Source organism: Monodon monoceros, unplaced genomic scaffold (genome assembly GCF_005190385.1).
Source record: "Monodon monoceros isolate NGI ecotype Baffin Bay Population unplaced genomic scaffold, NGI_Narwhal_1 Super_Scaffold_19, whole genome shotgun sequence".
Lineage (NCBI taxonomy): Eukaryota > Metazoa > Chordata > Mammalia > Artiodactyla > Monodontidae > Monodon > Monodon monoceros.
Window position 1 is genome coordinate 21,989,743 of NW_021703775.1, and position 11,163 is coordinate 22,000,905.

Below are 11,163 nucleotides of genomic sequence, written 5' to 3' on the forward strand. Positions count from 1 at the left end.
TAAGAGAATTGTTTTTGTTTCTATTCCACCCAAAAATAACAGGGAAAGGGATTAACATTGAAAAATGTGAAAACCTTTCTTAGCTCACAAGACGAAAAGCAAGCAACTGACTGGATTTGGTCCAAGGGCTAGAGTTTGCCAATGCCTGACATAGAGTAACAGCCTTTGGTAAAAGGAAGGTGCAAAAGCCTAGTTGCTATTTCTCTCATAAATAGGAGACAGGTGTGCATGTATTTTTTTAAGAGTAAAATGTTAATACTTCTATTTTTTAAAATAATAAATTTAGACAAAAAAGATATCTATAAATCCTTATCCCTCTTAAGTATCTAATTATCTTTTCTTCCATCCAACATAGATGTAATTTTATACAGTTATTACCACATAATAGATAAACATATAGATTTGGCTTGTTCTTTGCTTACCTAAAATTATGTTTCCCTTATTACTACAGAATATCTTTAAATACTAATGTATTGTTAAATTGATTGAAGCAATTGATGATTGATACATTTTATAAAATTGACTTCCAAATTATTATATTAATTTATATATCCCACCAGAAATTATTATTCTACATGCACATTAACTTTTATTATGTTTTTATATTTCTTAAATGTACTACTATCTCCTTTTTGTCTTAATTTGCATTTATTTCATGATAAAAATGTTCATTCCCACTTTCAAAATTCTTGACTACATTTACCACATAAGAATTGAGTTTTCATGTCCATTGCTGATATATCTAGTTGAATAGGGACATATTTTTATCAATATTTACAAGTTTTTGCATAAATCACATTTATAATTTGTCTCTTAGAACTGCTTTAAATATTTTCTGGGTCTGCTTTCTTTTTCAATTATATTTTTTGTTATAGAGAAATTATTTTTAATTTTTGGTAGTCAATGGAGTCATAATTTATGTTTCCCTTCACATCCATGGCTAATAATTTCTATTTCACAACATTTGATAAACTTTCTATTTTGAACCAACTTTTCTATACCTCGAATTTTTACTTTTACCTTCATGTCCATCTGAGATTTCATGTTGTTTGTGATATGAAATATGTACACAAAATATTTTAGAAATTCATCTATCCAGTGAAAAAATGTATATAATCCCAAACCATGGAGATGACTTAGCTAAGGAAAAAAAAATTGTAATTCTCTCTTTTAAAAAATAACTTGCAGGGCTTCCCTGGTGGCACAGTGGTTGAGAGTCCACCTGCCAATACAGGGGACATGGGTTCGTGCCCCGGTCCGGGAAGATTCCACATTCCATGGAGCGGTTGGACCCGTGAGCCATGGCCACTGAGCCTGCGCATCCAGAGCCTGTGCTCCGCAACGGGAGAGGCCACAACAGTGAGAGGCCGGCATACCGCAATAAATAAATAAATAACTAAATAAATAACTTGCAGTAGCTTATGCTGGCCCATTTCATCACAGAGGGATTCACATTTTATGGCTGTCATTGAAGCAGGCTATCGTGTATAAGATATTCAAGAGGCTGCTGCACAGGTTTTGGTTCAGCAGACAGTAGCAGAGTTTGAATGGAATTAGGCTTTTTCTTTCTGAAAATAAAAATGTTGAGAATGTGCATTTTGAAATCCGTATTCATTGGTTGTTTCCAAAGTGTAGATGGAGCGCCAGTAGCATCACATGGGAAATACAAATTATTGTGTTCCATCCTAAACCTGCTGAATTAGAAACTCTGGGACAAGACTCATTAATCTGTGTTTTAATATATCTTGAGGTGATTTGGATGCACACTAAGTCTGAAAACCTGAGAATCACTAGTATAAAAATCAGGATCTGTATTTGTCTTAATCAGTAGGCAGAGCTTTCCTTTGTCATTTTCAATTTTATATATTTAAAGATTTTAATTTTTGACAAAGGAGGCAAGAATATAGAACAAAGAGTCCCTTCAGCAAGCGGTGTTGGGAAAGTTGGATAGCCACATGCACATCAATGAAGTTAGAACACTCCCTAACACCACACTCAAAATGTCTTAAAGACTTAAGTATAAGACATGACACCATAAAACTCCTAGAAGAGAACATAGGCAAAACATTCTTTGCCATAAATCCTACAATGTTTTCTTAGGTCAGCCTCCCAAGGCAATAGAAATAAAAGCAAAAATAAACAAATGGGACCAACTCAAACTTATAAGCTTTTGCACAGCAAAGGAAACCATAAATAAAATGAAAAGACAAACTACGGACTAGGTGAAAATAATTGCAAATGATGTGGCCAAAAATTTCCAAAATAGGCAAACAGCTCATACATCTTAAAAAACCCAAACAACCCAATCAAAAAATGGGCAGAAGACTTAAATAGACATTTCTCCAAATAAGACATACAGATGGTCAACAGGCACATGAAAAGATGGTCAACATGACTAATAATTAGAGAAATACAAATCAAAACTGCCGTGAGGTAACACCACACACTGGTCAGATTGGCCATCATTAAAAAGTCTACAGTTAATAAATTCTGTAGAGGGTGTGGAGAAAGGGAACCCTCCTACACTGTTGGTGGGAATGTAAAATTGTGCAGCCACTATGCAGAACAGTATGGAGGTTCCTTAAATATCTAAAAATAGAGTTACCGTATGATCCAATAATCCCACTACTGGGCGTATATATGGAGAAAACCATAATTTGAAAGTATACATGCACCCCAATGTTCATAGCAGTACTATTTACAATAGCCAAGACATGGAAGCAACATAAATGTCCCTCAACATATGAATGGATAAAGAAGATGTGGTATATATATATAATATATATATATACATACACACACACACACAAGAATGAAATAATGCTATTTGAAGTAACATGGATGGACCTAGAGATTATCATACTAAGTAAAGTAAGTCAAAGTCAAAATATCATAGGATATCATTTATATGTGGAATCCAAATATGATAAAAATGATCTTATTTAGAAAAACTGACCCACAGACATAGAAAACAAACTTATGGGTACTGAAGAGGAAAAGCTGAGGGGATGGATAAATTAAGAGTTTGGGATAAGCAGATATAAACTACTATATATAAAATAAACAACAAGGTCCTACTGTATAGCACAGGGAACTGTATTCAATATCTCATAACAAATATAATAGAAAAGAATGTGAACTATAAAAAAAGAAGATAGATATATATATATATAATTGAATCACTTTGCTATACACCAGAAACTAACACAACACTGTAAATCAACTATACTTCAATGAAAAATCATTTAAAAATAAAAACAAGATCTTTGTTGCCTATTAATTACTAGTTGTATTTTTAATTTTTGAGGAACCACCATACTGTTTTCCATAATAGGTATACCAATTTAAGTTCCCACCAACAGTGTATAATGGTTCTCTTTTCTCTACATCCTTGCCAACACTTACTCTATTTTGTCTCCCTGATAATAGCCATCCTAAAAGATGTGAAGTAATATCTTATTGTGGCTTTGATTTGCATTTACCTGATGATTAGTGATGTTAAGCATTTTTCATGTACCCGTTGGCCATTTGTAAGTTTTTGTTTCCAAATAATGTCTACTCAAGTCTTTTGCCTATTTTTTAACTGTATTATTTGGGTTTTTACCTATTGAGTTGTATGAGTTCTTTATATATTTTGAATATTATCTCCTTATCAGATATATGGTTTGCAAATATTTATTCCCATTCTGTAGGTTACCTTTTCAATTTATTCATCATTACCTTTGTTATGCAAAGCTCTTTAGTTTGAAGTAACCCCATGTGTTTATTTTAGCTTTTGTCTCCTGTTCTTTGGCATCTTATCCAAAAAATAATTGCTAAGATCAATATCAAGGAGTTTTTTTAGTGATTTTTTTTTATTGGAGTATAGTTGCTTTACAATATTGAGTTAGTTTATAATGTACAGCAAAGTGAATCAGCTATACGTATAGTATACATATATCCTCTCTTTTTTGGATTTCCTTCTCATTTAGGTCACAACAGAGTACTGAGTAGAGTTCCCTGTGCTATGCAGTAGGTTCTCATTAGTTATCTACTTTATGCATAGTATCAGTAGTGTATATATATATATATCAATCCCAATCTCCCAATTCATCCTACTCCCCCTTTTCCCCCTTGGTATCCATATGTTTGTTTTTTACATCTGTGTCTCTATTTCTGCTTTGCAAATAAGATCGTCTATACCAACTTTTCAGATTCCACATATATGTGTTAATACACGATATTTGTTTTTCTCTTTCTGACTTTCTTTACTCTGTATGACAGTCTCTATGTCCATCCATGTCTATACAAATGACCCAGTTTTGTTCCTTTTTATGGCTGAATAATATCCCATTGTATATATGTACCACATCTTCTTTATCCATTCCTCTGTTGATGGACATTTAGGTTGCTTCCATATCCTGGCTATTGTAAATAGTGCTACAATGAGCATTGGGGTGCATGTGTCTTTTTGAATTGTGGTTTTCTCTGGATATTTGCCCAGTAGTGAGATTGTTGACTCTATGTTTCCTTCTAAAAGTTTTATGGTTTCAGGTCTTACACTCAAGTCTTTAATCCATTTCACGTTAATTTTTGTGAGTGGTGTAAGATAGTAGTCTAATTTCATTCTTTTGCAAGTAGATATCCAGTTTTCCCAACACCATTTATTGGAGAGACTATCCTTTAACCATTGTATGTTCTGCGATGCTTGTCAAAAATTAATTGATCTTATATTTGTGGTTTTGTTTCTGGAGTATTCTATTCCCCTGTTCTATGTGCCTGTTATTATTACTGTACCATACCATACTTTTCTTTTTTTTTTTTTAGTTTAGTTATTTTTGGCTGCATTGGGTCTTCATTGCTGTGTGTGGGCTTTCTTTAGTTGTGGCAAGCAGGGGCTACTTTTTGTTGTGGTGCATGGGCTTCTCATTGTGGTGGCTTCTCTTTGTTGCAGAGTACAGGCTCTAGGCACATGGGCTTCAGTAGTTGTGGCACACAGGCTCAGTAGTTGTGGCTTGTGGGCTCTAGAGCTCAGGCTCAGTAGTTGTGGTGCACAGGCTTAGTTGCTCCACCAGCATGTGGGATCTTCCTGGACCAGGGCATGAACTCGTGACCCCTGAATTAGCAGGTGGATTCTTAACGATTGTGCCACCAGGGAAGTCCCCATACCATACTTTTTGATTGCTATTTCTCTGTAATATAGTTTGAAAAGAGGGAGTGTGATACCTCCACTTTGTTCTTCTTTCAGAAGATTCCTTTGAATATATGGCATATTCTGTGGTTCTATACAAATTTCAGGGTTGTTTATTTTATTTCTCTGAGAAATTTCTCTGAAATTGTGATAGGGATTGCACTGAGTCTGTAGAACTCTTTGAACAGTATGGACATTTAAAATTGTTAATTCTTCTAACCAAGAACTTTGGATATCTTTTCATTCATTTGTGTCTTCTTCACTTTCTTTTATCAATATCTTCTAGTTGTTAGTGTACAGGTCTTCCATCTCCCTAGTTAAATTTATTCCCAGGTATTTTATTGACTTTGATGCTATTGAAAATGCAATTTCATTCTTAATATTTCTTTCAGATAGTTTATTGTTAGTGTATAAAAACACCACTGATTTTTTATCTCAATTTTGTATCCTGCAACTTTACAGAATTCATTTTTTAGTCTAACAATTTTGGGGTAGAGTCTTTCAGGTTTTCTATATATCAGATCACTTCATCTGCAAATAGAAATAATTTTACTTTTTCTTTCTGATTTGGATGCCTTTTATTTATTTATTTTTCCCTAATGTTGTTGCTTGGACTTCCAGTACTATGTTGAACAAAAGTGGGGTGTGTGGACATCCTTGTCTTGTTCCTGATCTAAGAAGAAAAGTTTTTAACTTTTCTCATATATGACCTTTATTCTGTTGAGGTACATTTGTAGCAGTTCTTTATATATTCTGTTTATTAACCTTTTATTAAATATATGATTTGCAAATGTTTTCTCTTATTCCATAGGTTGCCTTCTCACTCTGTTAATTATGTTCTTTTATTTACAGAAGTTTTAAATTTTGATGTAATTCAACTATCTACTTTTCCTTTTTTCTTATGCTTTTGATGTCATATTTTAAAAATCTTTGTAAAACCCAGTGTCATGAATATTGTCCCCTAAGTTTTTCCTTAATTTTTAAAAAAATTTAGGTCTTATGTTTAGGTCTTTGATCCATTTTGAGTTAATTTTTGTATATGATATTAGGTAAGGTTCCAGATTCATTAACTTGCATTTCCTGTTCTGTTTCTCAGCAAAGTTTGCTGAAAACTGTTCTATTTTTTTCACATAGAACAGTCTTGTTAACTTTGTCAAAAATAACTTGACCATATATGTGTGGTTTTATTTCTGCATTCAATATTTTATTTTATTGGTTTATAAAGCATAATTTCTATAGATACATATGGCATAATTACTTGATAATTATGATTAAAAGCTTAAGAACTATAAAATCTGTGTAACATTGTTTCATTAGTTAATTATTTACTTGCAATAAAGACCTAGAATAGAATTGTTGCATGGAAAAAATGCATATTTATACATATTTCCAGATATTCTGAAATAATTACACTGTTAGGATTTAAGTGTATTTTTTCTAAACTCCTGTTGTCACTGGATATTAGATATCCAACACTATAATCTTTGTCAACTGGCTATGTTCTTTCCCTCTTGCCTATTATATGTGTAGCTGTAAATATTATATATTAATTTTATTACATTTTAAGTGTTTCTATAAGTTCGAGATATGGAACATGTGCTTAAAATTTTATTTTAAGAAATATTGATGAAAATTGATGGAATAAAATCATAGCAACATTCATGCAGAAAAGACATACCATCTATAAAGTGAAGAAAAAAAAAAACTCTAGTTGGACTCAAATTTCTCTGCATGCTGGAAAGCAATGAAAGAGGGATTTAGAATTTGAGTTTAAAAGATTGTGACTGAAGAAATTTAAATCAGCTAAACCATGATTCATCTACAAGTGTCTCACAGATTCATTGCCATGCAAAGATTCATTTAATATGCTACCCACACACGAATTCTGGAAATATATATATGAATGTGAAATTAAATAATAATAAAAAGGATAACAGTGATTTAAAAAAAAAGAAACTACAGGGCTTCCCTGGTGGTGCAGTTGTTGAGAGTCTGCCTGCCGATGCAGGGGACACGGGTTCGTGTCCCGGTCCTGGAAGATCCCACATGCCTTGGAGCAGCTAGGCCCATGAGCCATGGCTGCTGAGCCTGTGCGTCCGGAGCCTGTGCTCTGCAACAGGAGAGACCACAACAGTGAGAGGCCCACGTACTGCAAAAAAAAAAAGAAAAAAAAAGAAAGGACAGTAATAAATGGTGTTGGTAAAGCATGGTGTTGCTTAATTACAAACTAAGATATAGAAACAATTTAAAATTGTAATGAGATGAAATATTTCACAGAAAGTAGAGTAATATGAGCCTGAGGAAAATCAGATTATCATGATAAATATTTAGAAATATTTGTTTAAGTATAGTTTACACAAGTTACCTCATGTCTTCAAGAATGGCCGGCTGCAAAAAGAATGTATAACATCTAAATCACTTGAACCCAAGTGAAGATTTGAAATGTGTGCTTAAAAAGAAAAAAAAAAAGGATAATTATGGAAAACATAAAGGAAGATAAAGTCTCAAAGTCAGAAAAATCGAGTTGCTTTCTCCATCTCAAATTTATGGAATATTGTCTAATTTAAGGTAAATGTCCAAGTATTTTTAGCAATATTATTTTAGTAAAAAAACTTTATAAATATTATAATAAATTAAAATAATAATAGTGTGTAAACAAAAAGAACAAAGAGTCTCTCTCATCATCTGGTTATACAAAGGGTTAAGTAGCAACCCACAACAGTTACACACAGCATGCCTTGAGGGAAATTCAGGATGGAAAAAAATAGGATGAAGTATTCTGTATTTTGGATAAAGGTCCCTAGATAGTCAAGATGCATATCTAAGGAAAAATTTCAATGACCCCAGAATCTTGCATCTTCCCATACATAGACAAGCACTAAAATCATACACCTGAGATATCTGTTTTCTGTGATTAGCAGTCATCTTTTACTAAGACATATGCTTGACGACATGTATTTCCCAGCAAAACAATTCATATATATACGGGCTCTTCCCCTATCTCTGGAGCAGTTCCTCAGAGCTACTGAGAGGCTGTCTCCTGCACTACAGTCATCAGTAAAGTCCATGAATAAAACTGAAACTCACTGCTCTTACATTGTGTGATTTTTTTAGTCAAGTGAGAGACTTTTAGAATATCACTGTCATTTGTGCCAGCAAAAATCAGCAAGCCATTAGAGAAATATTAATGCTGCTATATTTGTGTATATATAATAAAAAACAACATATTATAAAATGTTAATTTGATATATACATATATATGTGTGTGTGTGTATATATATATATATATATATGTATATATATATATATATAGTCTTATATTCTATATATTAAACTCCAAAGAAATCTCTAAACTCCCTCTTACAAATAAATGTGTGGACAATTTTTCATCATAATCAAAGAAGGTATTTTAAAATAATCAAACGCATTAAATTTCTTGGGGAAAATTGAAATTGCACAAGTAATGCCTTAGCAAAGAAAGAATTTAAACTATATTGATGTAACTAAAAATAAATAAAATGATGTATTTTATTTCAAACATCTAGGATAGTTTAAGATTATGTTATGTGGAAAATTGATTTTTTTAAATTTATATTTTAATAAAAATTGGAAAGGAACTTGACCTAAAACTTCAAATATATACAGCAACAGTAAAAAAATATAATGGATGAAGTTAGTAAAATAATTGGTTTAACAAAACAACAAATACTGTTTAAAAAATCTAAGCAAAGGGCTTCCTTGGTGGTGCAGTGATTGAGAGTCTGCCTGCCAATGCAGGGGACGTGGGTTCGGGTCCCGGTCCAGGAGGATCCCACATGCCGCAGAGCGACTAGGCCTGTGAGCCGTGGCCACTCAGCCTGTGTGTCCGGAGCCTGTGCTCTGCAAAGGGAGAGGCCACAACAGTGAGAGGCCTGCGTACCACACACACACACACACACACACACACACTATATATATATATATATATATATATAAGCATGTTCTTTGATAAGGCAAATAATAACTTTTCCTACATATAATTAATAAATAAAATTATTATAACATAATATTATAAATTTAAAAAAATGATAGAACAATAGGCATTAGTGACAGGGACAAAGAGATTTATAAATATTTAATCAATAAATATTTTTAGAATTAAAAGCACTTTTATTCTTTTAACTGGCAATAATTTATTAAAATGATCAACTATCAATTAGTGTTAACATTTTCCCAATTGTTACATACAAATTATTTACAGTTACCAGTTTGAATCAAACAAAGACTTACTGTAAAATAAATAAATTTAAAAAAAAAAGAGACTAAGGAGACAAATCAAGTGACTATAGGGCATGGATGATATTTGAATTCTGATTTAAACATATATAGTAGCACTTCTAAATTTGTTTATCTTTTAAAAAATCATGGAAAGTTTCCTGATTCTTTTTATTTTATTTTATTTTATTTTTAAACATCTTTTTTGGAGTATAATTGCTTTATAATGGTGTGTTAGCTTCTGCTTTATATCACAGGGAATCAGTTATACATATACATATCTCTTCCCTCTTGCGTATCCCTCCCTCCCACCCTCCCTATCCCACCCCTCTAGGTGGTCACAAAGCACCGAGCTGATCTCCCAGTGCTATGCGGCTGCATCCCACTAGCTATCTATTTTACGTTTGGTAGTGTATATATGTCCATCCCACTCTCTCACTTTGTCTCAGCTTACCCTTCTCCCTCCCTGTATCTTCAAGTACATTCTCTAGTAGGTCTGTGGCTTTATTTCCTCTTGCCCCTAAGTTCTTCATGACCAATTTCTTTTTTTAGATTCCATATATATGTGTTAATGTATGGTATTTGTTTTTCTTTTTCTGATTTACTTCAATCTGTATGACAGACTCTAGGTCTATGCACCTAACTACAAATAACTTAGTTTTGTTTCTTTTTAGGGCTGTGTAATATTCCATTGTATATAAGTGCCACATCATCTTTATCCATTCATCTGTCGATGGACACTTAGGTTGCTTCCATGTCCTGGCTATTGTATATAGAGCTGCAATGAATATTTTGGTACATGACTCTTTTTGAATTATGGTTTTCTCAGTGTATATGCCCAGTAGTGGGATTGCTGGATCATATGGTAGTTCTTTTTTTAAGGAACCTCCATACTGTTCTCCATAGTGGTTGTATCAATTCACATTCCCACCAGCAGTGCAAGAAGGTTCCCTTTTCTCCATACCCTCTCCAGCATTTATTTTTTCTAGATTTTTTGATGATGGCCATTCTGACTGGTGTGAGATGGTATCTCATTGTAGTTTTGATTTGCATTTCTCTAATGATTAATGATGTTGAGCATTCTTTCATGTGTTTGTTGGCAATCTGTATATCTTCTTTGGAGAAATGTCTATTTAGGTCTTCTGCCCATTTCTGGATTGGGTTTTTTGTTTTTTTTGTTATTGAGCTGCATGAGCTGCTTGTAAATTTTGGAGTTGAATTCTTTGTCAGTTGCTTCGCTTGCAAATATTTTCTCCCATTCTGAGGGTTGCCTTTTGGTCTTGTTTATGGTTTCCTTTGCTGTGCAAAAGCTTTGAAGTTTCATTCGGTCCCATTTGTTTATTTTTGTTTTTATTTCCATTTCTTTAGGAGGTGGGTCAAAAAGGATCTTGCTGTGATTTATGTCATAGAGTGTTCTGCCTATGTTTTCCTCTAAGAGATTGATGGTGTCTGGCCTGACATTTAGGTCTTTAATCCATTTTGAGTTTATTTTTGTGTATGGTGTTAGGGAGTGTTCTAATTTCACTCTTTTACATGTAGCTGTCCAGTTTTCCCAGTGCCATTTATTGAAGAGGCTGTCTTTTCTCCACTGTATATTCTTGCCTCCTTTATCAAATATAAGGTGACCATATGTGTGTGGGTTTATCTCTGGGCTTCCTACCCTGTTCCATTGATCTATATTTTTGTGCCAGTACCATACTGTCTTGATTACTGTAGCTTTGTAGTATAGTTTGCAGTCA